The sequence below is a fragment of the Falco naumanni genome, chromosome 11 (assembly GCF_017639655.2).
Source record: "Falco naumanni isolate bFalNau1 chromosome 11, bFalNau1.pat, whole genome shotgun sequence".
Lineage (NCBI taxonomy): Eukaryota > Metazoa > Chordata > Aves > Falconiformes > Falconidae > Falco > Falco naumanni.
Genome location: NC_054064.1, coordinates 31265139 through 31283505, shown reverse-complemented (window position 1 = coordinate 31283505; position 18367 = coordinate 31265139). Strand labels below are relative to the sequence as shown.

The 18367-nt window shown below is 43.5% G+C and overlaps 1 long non-coding RNA gene across 1 annotated transcript; it reads left to right on the top strand.

The window, feature by feature from the left end:
- The first annotated feature begins 11900 nt into the window (after nucleotides 1–11900).
- LOC121095833 lies at nucleotides 11901–17210 on the top strand. Its single transcript, XR_005830222.1, has 3 exons — nucleotides 11901–11989; nucleotides 14757–14882; nucleotides 16280–17210. It is a non-coding gene; the product is annotated as an uncharacterized LOC121095833 (long non-coding RNA).
- The last annotated feature ends 1157 nt before the right edge of the window (nucleotides 17211–18367 follow it).

Genomic DNA, 18367 nt, shown 5'->3' with positions numbered 1-18367 from the left:
TGACCTTGGACAGAAATATTCTCAAGGCTATATAACCTGGTTTTGACAAGATTTTGGTAGGAGCAGAGGCCCCTTGCTCTCCCCATGTCCACAGAACTGATCCAGTTTTAGAAAGCTGTGTGACAGATGCTTATTATATTGACAGCTCTCCTTATTTTCTCTCCCTCCCTTCCCAGTGCCCCACTCACCAGAAATGAAATCTACAGCTTTCTCATGACTTGATGGAGTATGGGCAAAGCTGCTGGGCTTGTGTGTCCTAATGCCTCTCCAAGCTGGGCTCTGCATTGCTGCTGCTACGCAGATACCAAACTGCAATTGTAATAAACACCTCTAGGTGCTTTATTTGTTAGACTGAGAGTTTCCCTCCTAGAAATATCTGGGAAATATAACCAGACCTGTGTTGGTGTTCTTACAAACTCCAGCATGGAGGGCAGCTCGGATCACAGCAGGATGCATCACATGAGAGGCAGGAAGATTATCCATGACACCATGAAACTCCAGCAGCAGCAGCTGTGAAGAGAAAAACAGGAGCGAGTGTTGGCCCTTGAGGCCACCGCAGCCCCATCACCTCTGCCCAGGAGGCACTAAGCTGTATCACACCTCCCTCACCACCTCGGTCCTCTCCTGGGTCCTTCAGGACCCACATTTAAAGTCCAAATTTGCTCCTGGGGCACTGATCCAGCACTTGTAAAATGTTATTGTAGGGGGTAAGTGAAAATTTACTCACTTTTGAGCAGGACGGCAAGGTAATTTTCTTGCAGTCCAGTAATTCCCTTAGTTTTTATTGGTGGTGTTATAGACTAGCTTCTCCGTGGTGCTGGGACTTTGCCTATATTGCATCCTTCTTCCTATCCAGTTCCAACAATAAAACCCTCATGTTTTTTTGATCTCTGGCTTTCATGCTTGCTGACACACTCTGGAAAATTTAAGAAGGGTGCAAGGAATGGGGTAGTCACACTTGTTAATACTTATCCTGTTGCAGAAGGAGCAGGGCTGACCTCAGAGCTTGGGCTTTGGAGAATAGTTATGAGAACAATTCCACTCAGCTGAAACGAAATCTGCATGCAAAGCTTGTTTGGTGCCTGGAAAGAGCTAGAAGGAAATAAAGGTCTTATATGATATATTTCCACAGTTAATGTTTTTTCCTGTTTACAGAATCTCAACAGAATACTGGGGGTTTTGTTTTGTTCATCTGTTTTTCATAAGGATAAATATCCATGCAGTTTAAACATTTTCATTAGATTCAGACAAGAAGGAGGATGTGGGGCTATTTTTTACTTTAATTGTTGATATCTCTCTCTCTCTCTTTTTAAAAAATGGCTATTTCTTAAAACACTCCTCAGAAATAAAGAGTCAGGTAAATCAAAGAGACGGGGAAAGTGATTCTCTTTAATTATTTTTAGAGCAATTTTGAGTAATGTAGGCTAAATTAAAAAAAATACACAAGCAAGATATTTTGGCTAGGAAGTATGTGTAATGTATGAACAGCAGGAAAAAGAAAGCCTTCCTTTCTAAATAGAAAATCTTTGAAAGTAACAGGGGGAAACTGATGGGAAGGGCTGAAGTCCATATATTCCCACCTCCTCCGCCTTGTGCTCTCTTAAAGGTGAGCTGCAAAATGCAAAAGAGAAATGTGTTAAATTCAGATGACTCGCTTGGGTGTCAGGAAGTGGCTCGAACAACCACACAAAGTTAACTAACACATTTCCAGGTTTTTTGTTCACCGCCCTACCCCCAGTCTTCCCTGCTCTTCCCATGAAATCTGTTTTTTTGCTGCTGTGGTTTCAGCCTCCAGGTGGGAGCGCAGCCACTTGTCCACCCGAGCAGCACCCCAAGACATCCCCCCCCCCCCCCCCCCCCCCCTCCGGGGGCTTGCAGGGAGCCAAGACTTTCTGGGAGGATTTTACAGAAAGTAAGAAAGGAGGAGGATTTTAAAAAATGTATTCCTAATCTAAACACCCTGGCTACAGGAGAAACAAGACAAGCTGTGAGGAATTGTCTGGTGAGCTTGCTTTGCCATTCATCTTTTGTCTGGTCAATCCATCTTATTACCATTCACCTGCTCTGCTCTAGGTCTTCTTCAGCAACATGGTTCCTGGCATCCATGGTGTTGAGTACTGTGGCCACAGGAACCCAAAATGTGAGTAATGCTGTGTTTGCCAATGACTGCTTTCAGTTGTAGGCATGGAGAGAAGCAGTTGGATGTGGGGAAATGCTTTTTGAGCTGCAAGTGGCAGAATATGTTTTGCAATTCAATGTGTGAGATGAGAGTAAGTCTCGTTTAAAACACTTCGAAAGTGGATTAGGTCACCAAAAGAAAGTGTCAAAGGCAAGACACCCTGATCCATCAGAAACAATGCCACTGCCTGTTGCAGTGTTTCCCATCCCATGGACCAAGCATCCTGCAGAGCCCTCCACTGCAGCAGCCATGCCAGGGAAAAGGCACAGATATGTGGCTGTTTCTCATTAGCTTCCCCTTTTCCCTTTGGAAATGCTCCCCGTGCCTTTCCCCCTGCTGCTTGGCAGTAGGTGTGCTAGGGAGATGTTTTAAATCTAAGTGGGGGTTATCTGATTTACAGCAAATAGATTTTTCATTTGAAATGGCAACACACAGCATCCTGTGCATTACCTTGCTTCAATATAATATATACATGCACACATGCCATGCATTTATACCTAGGATATAAAAATATTATATCATTGCAGTGCTGTGTATGTGTCTGCATAGAGCTAATTCGTGTACAACAGCATGCTTATCAAAGAACACTCCTTAATTGCATATTAGTATTTTTTAATTAATGATTAAGTTGTAAGACTCTGTCACAAGTCTCTGCTGATTTATGTTCTCTTTAGTTAGTGAGAATGACTTTTGCAGCAGTTCCTAATTTTAGTCTTCTGTCCTCTAATAATACACGAGACCTCCAAATCTGGGGGCTTGTTTAAAGAATAAACCCAACTATGCATCTGAGACTCTTTAACTAAGGAAAGCCAAAATGGTGTATGAAAACAACGGCTGCTTTCCCTCTCTTAGGGCCACTTTGATTCTGTTTTCCCCTCTAAAAAATTTATCAGAATTGTTCACTCTCTATTATGGCCAGAGAAACAAGCTGTGGATTTGGAAATATCTCTGTAGCTTAGTCTCTGGAACAGAAAGTAAGTAAATTGAAATAAAAAGAGAAAGTGAATATTAATTCATGTTTCTCCTTTGGGAGAAAGATTTAATGAATTTAAAAAGGAGGTTCTGCTCCTACTTCACGTCGAATTTTATGAAGTTGCCCAACTTATCACGGCTCAGTGGAGGAGGCACAACATTTGATAAAACCATAACAAGAGAAATTCAAGAAGCAATCCCCTTGCAAGGAGGGGTGTTATTCGTGCAAAGGATCACTACTCCTTCCGTTCTGTAGCTCTTTTTTTTTTTTTTTTTTTTTTTTTCTTTCTGGTGTAAGCACTTGTCAGCAATGCTGAAGGAAAGAAGTTAATACAGCAGTGTGGGGACTTTGGGCCAAATGCATGAAATATCTGTCAAGACATTTGTGGAGGTGTTCAGGATGTGTCTCCCATGTTCTCTGGCAGGAGCAGCAGTGGACCTGGGCCTCACCAAGGGCTGCTCCCAGCTCCACCTTTGGAGCCACCAGTCGGTGACACTGAAATGCCTCCACCACAGAACACGATGACAGCGTGGCTGGCTCCAGGTAGGTTTGGCAAAGCACAGCCATGAGCCCTGGGCTGATGTGCCCGGGGGTCTGTGCACTGCCATGTTCACAGTACCTTTGGCATTATAAACTGGCTAGCCTGCATTCCTTGTTTCATAAAGTCAGAAAAAAACCAAGAACCCAATGTTTTCACCCTGCTCCTTTCTTTTTCAAAGTGTCATGGCAATTTTCCCTTCACATCCTGCTCTGGCAGCCCAGTAGAAAGATGGTGATTTTGTACTGTGCTGTCTTACCTGAACCTGTTAGGCGATAACTGGACACTGCAGGAGGTGAGAAAGATGGGATGCAATTTAGCTATGGGAGAAGGGTTTCTACATTGAAGTGCTGATGCCAAAACATATTCCTGCACACCGCTGCAGTAGCAGAGCTTGTGCAGGGAAGGGTCAAGGCAGCTGCTTGCATTACTGCATTATCCTGCATCCCTCCTGCCTTCCCCCTGAAAATCCTGATCATCTGCCATGGCCACACTGATGTCAAGATGTTATGACCACAATTGCTGCAAGTGGCTTTATTTTTCATCGCCACTTACCTTTTCTGTTCTGTCCACCTTGCTTGTGGGTGGTGCAGGGATCTTGTTTTATGTATTACTTTCTTAATACAGTGCAGCCATGCCATGGTTTCCCTTTGGCAGGAGGGACTGCATGGCAAGACTCATGTTTACAATACATCATGGTGCAACAAGCATCTCCAAAATGTCCATTGCTATGAGAGCCTGTCGCCTTCTCTTTGCAGCCATCCTCTCCCATGACATGTAATGCCCCCCCCCCCCCCAATTACCAGTTATTGGAAGTTTTGAAACTTCATAAGATGCAGTGGCTTCATTTAGACAGCAAAGCTGTGTATTGAAATATGAATTAGTAGCGTGTGTATCGGCAGGATAGACCATCTGCTATGCTCAGCACCCGGGTTTGAAGCTGGTTGGCTGGCAGGACAGCATGTGTTTACAGAAAACCCTAACAGTTGTAAAGGAGCCATTTAGGTTTATCGTGTCAATTCCTGTACAACTCCATGAGGAGAGATTCCTTTCACAAACTCGCATAAAAAAGATAGATAGACTAGTTTTGACCTCTCTCAAAACATTTGACGGTTGAGCTTGTTGCAAGGATAAAATATCTAGAAGAGCAAAAAAAAAAAATATCTTGTCATTTCCCCCTCTTAAGCATTAGACTCCTTGAATGCAACATCCATTCATAGCTTAGTTCTTGCATTATAATTTAACTGCCTTTTATTTTCCTTCTGAGATACAAACACAGGAGCTGTACATGATTTTCATACCATATTATGTGAGCCATTGTGAAAAAGCTGTCCGGAGTAATGGCTCCATTTCAACATGATGCATATGCCAAGATACAGAGATCATTTATTTTTCTTAAAAGTGAAATGAGGATGAGATTAAAAACGTTATGTTTTGCCTATATGAGCAATATTCCTCTAATCAACTGTTCCAAATATATTGCCTCTTTGTAGCTTCTCTGTAATACAAATTGTCCAAGGTAAGGCACGTTGTAGCACACCAAAGGGATTTATGTTGCCACATAAGCATCCCTCTTACCGGGGCTATCACTTGCAAAGCACTGATATACCAAGGACAGGGCAGAATAAAACCAGATTGGCCCTGGGGATAATTCTGGAATGAGTGCTCAGTTACTTTCTCATACATGGAGGAATTACTAAAAAAACCAAACGATTACACTCTTTACTGAATGTGCTGAAACCCTTGCTACTGTTTAACAGGCATCTATATTGTACGTATAGTTCATGTGCATATGGAGGCAGAGTAAAAAAGGACCATTCTTCTATGTAAAGCTGAGGCTGAGACCAAGACCTCTGGTCATGGTCTCCCATGCGTGACTGTGTTGGACCGAGAAGACAAACTAAGAAACAGCCAGATTTGAAGCATCTCTGAGATAATTCATTCCAATGTGCAAAAGAGAAAAAAAAAAAAAAAAAAAGTATCTTAATATATCGGTCTTAAGACTTCAATCATTTTTTTTTTAAAAAGTGCTTGTTCCTTTTGATGGAAAAACCTATGAAGCAAAATGAAAGCTGACAAGATGAGAGATGCCAAGCTGGGGGAGAAAGCTGGCTCTTGCAAACATACCCTGGCCAGCCACCTGTGTTATTAAGGCCCCAGGTATGGATGCTTTAGGACTAGTAACACACAGGGGATCATAAGCTGCATAAAAAGTGAGTGTAATTGATATTCTAAATAGGAATATAGTATGCTGGTAATTCACAAAGAGCCCTATGGCTTATATGAGGTAGTCAAGCTTGGGTAAGGACAGGAGACTGGTGGGATGAAGGGAATGTTACCCTTATATAGCTCAGGTGTTGTGCTTATTAAAATCCTCTATCTAGGTCATGCCTTGAGTGCTTAGATAAGAAATACAGATAAGGAATTGGTTTTACTATCATAGAGGTTTAGATAACTTTCTCTGGCAAACTTGTGTATATATAGGTCCATATAGATGTGTGTGCCTATGCATATGTGTGTACATGTATACATAAGGTCAAATTTCCTTTATCCTGACCAACAGCTTTGTGCTGGTGAGAGTCAGGGATTTGGTGCTCAATAGTGGAGGAGCAGAACAGGGTGAGTCAGGACTGTCAGCCTCCATCTCCAGGAAGGCAGCAGATTAATACAAAACCATGAGCACAGGTTGTCTGCTGGGGATTGCATTTCATATTTAGGTCATCAGGGAGTGGAGGGTGTCTCCAGACGAATTGCAGAGGGTCACTGCAGGGGAGTTAAGTACCCAGAACCCGGTCTGGGGAGCACTGCATCACCTGCCACATCCCTCGGTGACTACAGGATGCTGCAGGCAGTCCTGGCCCATTCTAAAAGCAGCTTGTTAATGCAGCTGGCTGAGCAGAGCCCTGGAAAGCTACCTTGCAGAGAGTTTGGCAACCCAGCTGTTGGGTCCACCTCTCTGCCTTTGGGTGACCACCTCGACTGTTTGCATTAAGACACTTTCTTGGGCAGACCGCAGCAACCTTGTTTCAGAAGAAATGGCCTGGCCCGGGAAGTCTGCTGGAAAAGAGCCACTTGGGGGAGTTAAGTAGCTGATTCAGCTTGCACAAGATGCCATGGACAAGTCATCTGTAATGGAGCCTAAGGCTGGGTCTTACTTTACATTTGCAAATATCACAGTCCAAAATTTCATTTTCATATTTAATGCATGTGCCTTTAGTTTCTTGTTCTGACTTTGTTCTTGATTCAGCTTGTAACTCAAGGTAACACATGGCTGCTTCACCCATGGACTAGAAACACAGTGACTTTGAGTGTTTCTATGTGCCATTGCTCTTTTTATTATTGTTAATGTTATTATTATTATCCACACTTCTTTGGGGAGTATTGTTCTAGTCTGCTTATTTCTGTTAGGTGGTGGGATATGGTTTAAAGAAAAGAATGACAACGCCTATGACAGCAGCATTTTTCAGACTTTTTCTGAGCATCCCTCATGAACGGCTGCGGATGGGTTTGGTGCGCTTCCCTGCAAGGAGCTGAGTGGTGCAGCTACACCATATCATCTCGCTGCCTATTTCAGGCTGTGTGCTGTACCCTTCTGGGTCAAAGCGAAAATTGGAGAGGATCGCAAGCCAAAGTGTGGAAGATGACTCACTGGATTATTTTCTACTTTTCAAATATAACCCTTGCATTCTTGCCAATATATCGATACAGTCAGGCTCTCCCTCCTGCAGCAAGCCTCATGTATTTGTATTTACATATACTATGTAATGCCTTAGTCAATATTCGCCCATTTTTTTATATTTTGTTTTTCTCCCAAACAGGCACTGAAAGACTGAAACTGCAACCCACCTAATACAATTTATGTAAATGCAATGTACCAAGGGTTCAACTAGCAATGTCTTTGGTAGCCATGATCCTTCTTTCAGGACTTACTGAAACTAGTCAGAACGGCTCTGGAGTACCGGGCAACCCATGACCTGTTTGACTTTCAGGAAGGAGAAAGCAGCTCAGATGAGGTATGTTCTTACATGGAGACAGGGTGAACGGGTGACAAAAGCAATGCAATCAGAGCTGGGAAGGAAAGTATCTTTGCTCCTCTCCTTTGTATAATGATGATGCTCTGCAAACCCCAGCCCAGCTCCCATCTGCATCTCCCACTCCCTGTTTTGGGAGGGAAAAAGGGGATGGGCTCAGGTCTGAGAGGACTGAGTTGAGGCTGTTGTTATTGGGGAAAACACAAATACAGGGCTCACAGTAAGGAAACAAGGTTGATGGTACCTCAGTGGGAAACCTCACCAGCAAAGCACTTAATCTCAGGGATCATTTTATTTTCAGAATGTGGGACATAAATACACAGTTAATTGTGACCGGAACCCACAGCAATAACCTGTTTATGGGAAAACTCTAGTCCTAATCTAGGAGAACTGTAATCTTACCCTGCCATCTAAAATTTGTTGCTTTATTAAGATTACATTCTCAGCCAAAAAAAAAAAAAGTGAGTTAGTTTGATATGTTTATTGCCCTTTGTCAGGATGGCAATATTTTTTTCTGCTTTGAAAATAGATGTTCCTGCTTATATGGCTGTATATTTATCCTTTCTTTTAGTTTTTTCATTACTGTTCCCTTTAATCATTTAATGAGGAGTGTTCAGGTTCCTGATGATTTAAAATTATGAGTCGCAGAGACACTGGCAATATCTTTGCTAGAGTAATGCTGATCCTCTAACTTTAAGACTTTCAATTCAAACCACATGTTTTTGCCACTAACTCCAAAAACAACCCCTGGAGTTGTGTGACTGTCACTAGAATATAAACCATAGCTATTCTGCAAACAAAAGCCGCAGTATTTAAATTGTGATTATGGTCAGAAAAGTGACTATTTTAATCATTGCTCTGGTTTACTCTGGAGATCTGCTCCCTTTGCACATTCCAAATATCTCTGCAGATTTTTATAGACTGAAAGGAGATTTTACTGCTTTCCACTCCTCTCAGTCCTACGGAGGCCAGCCAATGCAGGGCAAGTGAGCCAGATTTGTTCCAGGCTCACACATCAGCGGGAGTGTGAGCTGAATTCCCCGGCAGGACCTGTCGAACAGACGATGTGCCCGCCAGGACAAGCAGCCACGCTTTCATGCCCCCCGAGAGCTCACAGGGTACAAGGCAGTTAGAGGGGGGGCAGAATAAAAGACCAAAACTGCAGTGTTTTCCAATAAATTTGATTGTTTTGAAAAAGAAAAAAAAAATCTCAAAAGGCCCTGTGGTCTGGAAAGGCTTTTTTGAGTGCAGCTCCTGGGTGCCACCCTGCTTCAGGGGTAGGAGCTCCACACAAAGGAAAAAAAACAATTTTTAAAAAAACGGCACTAGGTACAGAACATGATGCAAAAATCTCAAAGGGATTTTCTTTTCCTGCTGGCTTTGAGGAGATAATTCAGTCCCTTTAACATCTCCCTTTTGTGAACACTTTCTTACAGCCTTCTGGGTGCTGAGCTTCACCCTCTTTGGACTCCTACAAACCCAGTCAGTGCCTTCCCCCTGACTCTCAAGGCCCTTTTTTGTGCGTTTGCTACATCAAGAATCAAATCCTATTTAGAGGATGGCTGCTTTAACTCTCTATCTGCATTTATGAAATGTAATATATATATTTTGTTTCTGTGAAAATCTCCTATTACAGTATTGGGAATGTTCTTCTGATATATGTGTATTCAAAATATATGTTGGTAGGAGAAGACCTAATTCATTTTAGATGGTTTTATTAGGCGTCTCTTAACAAATCCCAGAGTATGTAAATGAAATATAACTATACGTACATATTCATCAGTCTGTTCTTGGAATTAAATATGAGCGCTGTGACATTTGGTTTTAAGGAATGACTAATTAACATGTGTGCAGGATGTTCTCATCTTCCTGCTTTGGAGTCCCGGAGTCAGGGAAAAGCAGACAAAACATATTTCCACTCTTTCTATCATAGTTTGCAAAGCAGAAAGCTGTTCATGACAGCCAAGAACTTCTCAGGCTTTTTTGTACCTGTTGGGTGCTGACATGGGGCCCCTTCTTGAGCATTTAGTGTTGTTAAATGTCATCTCGTCTGTGCTGGGGCCAGAATCACATTTAAAAAAAAGTGTTGCATCTGACCTGGCTTTTAATAATTGCACCAACAAGTCGCAGATCACAGTAAAGAGCAGGACAACTTCTGGAGTACAGCCACTGTTGCTGGTGATTTACCTCCACCACAGGATGCTGTAAAACTGGGCTGAGCCCTAAGATGTTCCCCATTCCCACCATCCCAGAGGTGCTCTCTAGGAAAACCTGGGCTGGATCCTGCAGGGGTGTTTGGGGTTTGGCTGCCTCGATGCCATGCTTGGGAACACCAGGCTTAACTGCACTGCTGGTGAAAGTGCAGAGAAAAACCTACTTTTGTTTTCAGTGGGGCTGGCTCAAGTCGCTTTTGTGCAAAAGCGTGTGTGCAGGGCACACACTTTTTGCAGCAGAAAAAAATAACTAAAAAACCCCCAACAACTCACCATAATTTCTTTCTGAGGGTGCTGTGGGAGGGCGGGCACACCATGCCACCCCGTCTGAGCGCCCCGGAGAAGCTGACCAGAACAAATCTCAGCAGGAACACACAAACCTCTATTATACCTTTTAAAAAGCTCCCCATTGAATGCAACCGGGCAGATGGGAAGGGCCCTTTTATTTCCTTTTTCTTTCTCCGCCTGAGTTCATTCTCTCCCTTTGGGGAAGCCAGGTTCAAAGACATGCCAAATGCATCAAAACCTTCCCAATAAAGTCCCTTTCACCTCCTGGTGGAGCGGGAGCGTGCTGGGAGCGCTGGGTCCGCCAGTGACTTTCAGGACTGTGTGTGGCAAATTGTGTGCACAGCTCCCAAAACAATGCCCTGAATCGGACATCTAATTCCCTGGAAATTAAATCCCTCAGCTGGTCAAGGAAAACAGGAGCCAAAGGGATTAAACAGTGCAGCAGGGAGAATCTTTGGGGCTTGATGGGGCGGGGTTTGGTTCTTGTGGGTTTATTCGTTTTGGGTTTTTTTTTGGCAGAGGGGTAACAAAGTAGTGCTTTAGTGTTTCTTCCATCCCCATTTTAATTTGAACCATGCATCCCTCCCTTCTCCCCATAATCCTTGATCCTCACTGCCACGGGAGAAAAATACTTGTCTCAGGTCTGTGCTGATGACCCAACAGGTGAGCTCCTTCCTGGCAAGCACTGCCCTGTTTCTGGCTGCAGAATTCATTTCTGTGGCCATGGAGTGAACGAAGGGGGATGCTGCAGACACAAACCCCCTCCCCATGGCTGCAGGCATCCCGCATCACGTCAGGTCCCCGCTAGTGCCTGCAGCTCCCAGCAGCTCCCTGGCGATTTGCCTTTGCTCAGTCCTGGGCTGTTTATCCCGGTACAAACTTGGCCAGGGCTGGAGCCGTTTGGGTGTCAGGGAGGCCAGAAATGAGGCTGAGGCATTCCCATTGATTTTTTGCTGCCAGTTTATTAAATATGAGAAGGTCCAGCCATGGATGCTCTGGTACAGCGCAGCGAGTGGCTGGATGCTGGATAAAAGCGCAGTCTCTGCTCCTTAGGAAGCGATCTTTCCCCACAGGGCTACTTTTTAACTGCTACAAGTCAAAACTTAACGGGCCTAGCAGTGGCAATTTTTTTTCCCCTTAAAAAAATCAGTTTCCTATGTATTTTTACTGACAAAAGCCTGAAGCTTCCTTTATATGCTTTATTTTCTTTCTCCTCTGAAACGATCGTTAGACAAAAGCAGTTTTGCTGCTGGTTAATCAAGAGAGTGATGTGGCCCTGCATTTTAATCCTAAACCAATTAGCAGGATTTGACATCATGCCATTAGACTGCTTGAAACAAAAATCAAGGACAGCGTAATGCAGCTAGAAAAGAACAATAACCATCAGCACTGCCCTGTCAAAGGGGAAGGAAGAAATTTGGCTGCGTCTGTAATTTCCAAGCAATCCCCCTTCCCTCAAACCTGAGCATTCAAATGAGGGAGCTAAATAATAATGAGAGGGGAAAATGTGCAATCTGTAATCACATGACCTTAAACTGCACCAGTTTTAAAAGCAGAAATCACTGTTCTTGCTCCTGAGCCGATGCAAATTGGTTGCAGTTTTAAATCCTGAGTTCTGTTTTATGATTTCTTGAGCGGGTGTTTTGTGCTTTGCTTTGCAGGCAGGTTGAACGCACGCCGGGAACGGCAGCATCTCTGATGCAGCTGTAGAGTGAGGGACCCTGGTGTGAACATGCCAGCATCCCTAAGAAACAACTTCCCGGTCACGTAAGTATCTGCTTTGCCCAAACCACCCTAAAATAATTAATGAACAAAGCACCTTTTAGCAAATGTACTTTTTGCTGGCAGAAATGCACCTTACAGCTGATCCCGCAGCGGTAGTGCAGCCTTAGCCGGTGGCAGGGACTGGAGCTGGGCTGGCAGGCATTAGCCTGGCCACGGCTACTGCCGGCAGGCAGAAATAAGCCTGGCGAAGATGTGGTGAGAACAAAAATGCAGGCAGGCCCTGGGGTGCAGTATTTGAGGGATGAATGCCTAAAGCACATCGGGGACTCCGCGCCTTGCTGCGCTCTCAAGGCTGGCAGTGGAGAGCTGGAGCCAGGAGTGAAACCCAGCGTCTCATAAAAGCAGCATATGGATGGAGCACAAATGGATGGGGTTTTATGTCCTGTGCAATATTTTCATTGATATTTATTTTGATTTAATTTGGCTAATGTGCAGGAAAAATGAAAATGCGCTATGCTACTCAACATCTGATGAGGAGACGAATGCTTTTTAAAATTAGTATTCCCACATAGGCAGTGATCTTTAAGGTCTGCCCAGCAACTGTGCTGGAAAATCATGAGTCACTCCATGTAAATCATGAGATGACCCTCAGAGCAGCAGACTTTTTTAAAAAATGTTGAATTGTTTCAGTTAGCATTACAGTTTCTAGTCTTTCTGCTTCAGCCTTTTGTCCGTAACCTAATTTTCCTTTTAATAAAAGTGGAGTTTCCAACAGCCTCAAACCATTTCAAAGAAAGGGAGGTTTTAAAAAAATTAATAAAATACCATGAGATTCATGATAAAATGGCGAACAATGGCAATGGTCGTTATCCCTGCTTTGAGAGAAGAGAGGTTGAAGCAGAGCCAGGGAGGACAGGAGCGATGGTCACTAACTGTAGCGTGAGGTTGGAGACCAGGGTGCAAATCTCTGCGAAAGACTTCCAGGGTGAACCTGGGCAAGTGACATAACCCTTCCTCTCTCGTAGCTGCCATCTGCAATACAGGATAAAAAGAGTCCATTTCCTCCACGGGGAACTGTAGAAATAAATGCCTTAAAACTGGTGAGGGGCAGCAGCGATGGCAGGGCCACGTGCAGTCTGGGAAGTAACAAAAAATAGTTCTGCAAAGGTGGTAGCAACAGATAAATCCTCTACCTTCCCACCAAAGCAGCACTCCAAAGCTTTGTGACTCTCAGTTTTGGGGGGATAAATTTGTGAGAAGAGGTTAGGGTGGGTAACGTGAGCAGGGGCTGAGGGACACCCAGAGCATCCCCCCCAAACCCCGCGCTTCACCCCGCTGAGGCATCCCCCCAGGGCTGCCTCCCACTGCAAAACTGGGATTGTAATGTCCCAGTTCCCTCGCCTGTTAATAAAGGAACAAAAAGCGCATTTGCCTCCTCAAGGGTGTTGTGAGACAAAGTTGGTAAGTGTTGAAAAGAAACCCAAACCGGAGGAGAAAGCTGGCTTTGTTGCCTTCGGACACAGACCACCGCAGACCTTGCTCAAATTTTGCTGTAACATCTCTTGAATGAAAACGTGTTCTCCCAAAAAACCCATCAAACACGTCCTGACTTGAAACGGCTGCCAGGGTAGTGAAAGGAGCCGCAGATTATAGATCCTCGGGGCTCTTGTGGCAGCAAAATGTTTGTCCCGTGGATTTGGGCTGAATCCAATGTATCCAAAAAGTGCTCAGAGCGACTGTTTAACCCATCCTGTAGGGAAAAAGCAAAAAAAAAAAAAAAAAAAAAAAGAAAAAAAGAAAAGAAAAGAGCTAAACAAACCAAAAAGGCAAAACAAGAAACAACAGCAAGAAAACCCCTTTATATTAAAATAGTAATAAAATTGAGACACTGGCCAGGGAAAAGGAAATTCAGAAAGTCAAAGGGTAAACCTCAGCCTGATTCTTAAACTGAACTGGAAAATAAAGGAAAAAAAATAAAATTAAATTCAATTGGTCAGACTTTGTAAACTGGGCTTGGGGCTTAATAAAGTAAAGTGCTCTCCGAGGACAACAGCAACACTGAACTTCTGAATCTTCAGAGCTGGAGAGGGCATCTTAAGGTACCATGCAAAAAGATAAAATATCATCTAAAAGATTGCTGATCCCGTGTTTCTTCTACCCTGTATCTCGCTGAGATCTACAAAAGTGAAAGCCACATGCACATTTTTTAAACTTTTGTTGATATCACAATGTGCATACTGTGATGACAGCCTCTGGAGGAAAATAATGATGATTTTTCTTTTAAATAGGAATACGTTTGAAAAAATCTGTTCTAATCTAGAGAAAAATCTAAGAACAGTAAAAAAAAAATTCTCTAATCCAAGACTAGAACAAATTTATCACAAAAGGAAGCAGAGGAAGGGGTGTACCCATAATCTGCTATAACTGCAGAATTAATTACTGGAAATGATGAAAGAAATGGAAGCTTTAAGAGAATGGTGGTTTTCTGCTGTATTCTGGGCAAGCAAATATATCAGTCATCTGAGATGGTAACAGGATTCAGAGAAAACACTGCAACTGCTTGGTGGATTCCAGGTGCATATTATATTTGTAAATACAGAGTTTTTATCCTTAGTAAAAAAGAAAGACTTGACTCTCTGAGATCTTTGGGTTTGCTTGTTTAATTCCTAGCCTCAGAAAACAAAACCTTTTTTTTATTTGAATTATTTGTCCATTTTTGGTTTTCAGCTGCAAAGTCAGTCTCCTTAGGCTTGCATTAATTTGATGTGTATCCATCTTAATTCAAGCTGATCCATTTTAATCTTGGCAGCATATCGATAGCAAACGGGGACAAAACGCCATTCGGTGAACTCCACCGTACCAGCAACACCAGAGACAAAACAGAAAACCTGGGGATGTTTCCTGGAATCGATTCCTGGGCTGCAGCTCAGTCTTCGTATGTATATGATTTTATTTTATTTTTCTATAGCCGAGCAGTTATCACCATAATTGTATTTGTAATTTCAAGGGTGCATTATCATACTAATGGATGATGAGCACTCAACAGTCACGAGAAACATTAATTAAAAAAGAAGTCCTCCTGTCCTAGCAGGGAGATTGTTCCCTAATCCCCATTATGGAAATCGGTTAAGCCAAGAGAATATTTCCTTTATAGTTTCAGCTCTTCAGAAAGCCTTTGATGTCCTAAGCCAAAGCAACTACCCATCAGGAACTGAGAGACGTACTTTGTTCCCCCATGCCAACTCTTTACTTATGTCTGTCATTTAATTTCCCCCATAATATGGGGGAAAGTCTTAGCCAACATCTTCATTTTTGTTCATTAGTGAAATCATGGTAATAATACCACTTTGCACTTAGCTCTCTCCTAGGCACTTTGGAGGTATCTGTCACTGTGGTGTGTATAGAGAGAAAACTCTACATCCAAAAATCACCAGTCAGTAAAGTTTCTGAATATAAAAAAGGTTGAAGCACTACAGGACTGTATTATTATCACTTAAAACTCTGAGAGGCATTAAAATTATGAGTGTGGGAAAGGTGTAAAATGTAGCTGGCTGCCTTGGTATCACTGGGGCTGTCAGTGAGCTCTGCTCTCCATCTCTGCCCCAGGCTTAGCAGTCACTCTTCTCACTCGGTCTTGCTGTTTCTTCCTCAAATAAGAGGTCATTTTTTTGCTGTGCCAGAAGGTGCTCTGTGTATCCATTATTATGCTGTCCTTCACAGCTTTAATCTGCCTAGGTAAGCTGCATCCCTAAATAGTTTGAAAGGCGATAAAATAGGTACACAAAAAAATTACCGCAGCTTCTATGTTCTAGAAGGGGTGGGGTGAGGGGGAGGGGGGATGTCCTGAAGAGCTCTCTTTATTAATATGAGATGGCAAATATTTTTTCCTGTTTATTAAATCATGTGAAAGGTTAATTATGGTTAGCGACTGTGGGTAGAAAACAATTCTTGGAAGATGCTTTTGTAACAACAGGTTGGCAGTATGCAGAAGCCATCTGCTTCCTGCAAATGTTAAGGTACAATCTCAAACTTGTGAGGTTAAAAATTACAGATTGCAGAGTAGTTTGGTAGAAGGAAAATCCATGTTGTGTTGATGTAAAGTTGCTCAGTCTCCTTGACACACAGCCTGGAAGGAATGCCAAGTTCCCTAAAGGACGGTATTTGGCTGGAGAGGACCCTCGCTTGGGGTATTCTGTACTCGCACTGGCTGTCTACAAAGCTAATTAAGCTGTTTTTGTGCAGTGATTCATCTTTTTTAATACAGAAATTAGTTTCAAATCCTGACCCACGAAGAAGAGTGGATTGTGGATATAATATTCTGCTTTCAAGCAGGGAATTCAGCTTCTTCCATGGAAGAGAATAAAACGCTGGCATCGTTATCAAGGTGATGCGCTCATGAAACTTGTTGCTTCAATCCACCTAGTCGTGACTGCAAAGTCTTCATGGTAAGGACTGTCTGTTTGAAAAGGAAGAGCTGTCACCCTCATTTTATAGAGTAAGCTCGGCAAAAAGATATTAAATTATTTGTCCAAGAGCATGCAGGGAGGTTGTGGCTAATGGAATTAAACCCAGATTTTTCAGATCATAGTGAAGTGCCTTAACCACAAAATGATTCTTCCTCTCTGTGGGTCAGCTACTGTAACTTCAGTATTTGGGCTGGGTTTTCAAACGTTTGTCTTCTTCCAAGGATTGAGTTTAATTCCGCTGAATTTTCCACTTCCATGAAAAACATCGCCCAGTTTATCCTTCCTCTCTACAAATAACTTTTCCCAAATTTACTTTCTCCCCACCAAGGAAACGCAGGCTGAGACACCAGTAAGAGGAAGGATGGGGAACTGCCATCACCAGGTCTGTCCCTGTTGCTTTTCAGCCAAATAGGCAGAAACATTTTTATTTTTTTTCCCCCCAGACACTGATCTGGGGCAATGTCATGCAACCTTCAGCCCCTTTCCTGCTCTCATAATTTACTTACAAGACCTCCCCATGCTTGCCCCCAGGAGCTGGCTGCTGAAAGTCTGCCGTGTAGAAAAGGCTCATTTCCAAATGTTGCCGGTAACGGAGACACTGAGTTGTTTACTGTGCAATAAAATGATTCAGGGCCTCATTTCTAGTGCCCCTACCCTGAGCAATTTTGTCAAGGCTACGCATGTGTACAGGGCTCTCTCCTCCAGCACTGCCTTATTTTTTGACAGATGCTTTCCAGCTAGATGGCTTCTTCTTTAAAGCATTCTGTAAAGTGGTTTTATCTTCCCCCTTTGCGCTGGAGCTAGTGATCCACTCCATTATCGACACCTCCTGCCAAGAACGGTGACCTGCTGTTAAAAGCCCTGTGGGTGGAGGAGGAAGGGGCTGACCCCTTGGGCAATGCTGCAGAACACCTTGCCATTAACTCCCGGTCATTTATCACAGCCTTGCTGCCCGGTGCTCACAGCATGACTGCCCTCACCAGAATCGTTAGCGGCAGGACCTGCACTAATCTGCATTGTCCCCTTCTGCTGCCATCAGTGCTGCGGTCTCATTGCATGCACGGTCCTGAGCACGGCTTCTGATGGGCTGCAATTGATGGGTTCTTCTATTTCTGGGCTGAAACCACTGATGGGGAAGAAGGAGCCAGCTTTATTCATCTGCCTGTCATGTTGTCAACAGGCCTGGACCTTTCTTTCTCTTCTTCCTACTCTCATCTCTTCAAGGAAATTGAAGATCTTTACGGGTAATATCAGTAACGCTTTTATCAGGCTTCCTGGAGCGCCCTGTGAGAGTTGGCTGCATGTGAGGGACTGAGGCACATAGAAATTAGGGATGAGATTTTTCAATCCCACCAAAGGGATTTGGATGCCCAGCATCCATTAAAATGAGTAACAGTTCCTGTCCCGCCCTAAATGGCCGGAGCCCAAATTGCTCCACGAGATGGAAACCATCTTGGTTAATGCATGGACACTTAAGCCCTCAGCGTCTGACTTCACTTATATTTTATTTCCAGCAAACTTAGTTGATCATGTCCAATGAAACACTTGCACCCCCCCACACACCCATTACCCGCTCCCTGACAGCTCATCGGGCCATCGCTTGCCAGCTCCACTATCAGGGGAAGGTGATGAAGGTAGCTAATTTGTTTGCAAGTTGGTGAATGATGTAAAAGGTTCCTCGTCCATCATAATAAAGGCTCTCGAAAAAAACGAGACAAATGGTCCTTCCTCTCGTTTCGCCTGCACTATACGGGGACATTTGAAACCGAGGGAAAGTTCAGTGTAGCCATATGTATGGAGGGATGCACACAAATCACAGCTGCTGTTAATTGGATCCAGAAATCTAATTGGTCCCTCATGGTTGGCCAGCATTACATATAGGGTCATAGCAGTGGTGATGTGGGATCCGCAAGGACTTGGTCCACTCAACTTGGCAGCCTGGTAACAGGGGGCC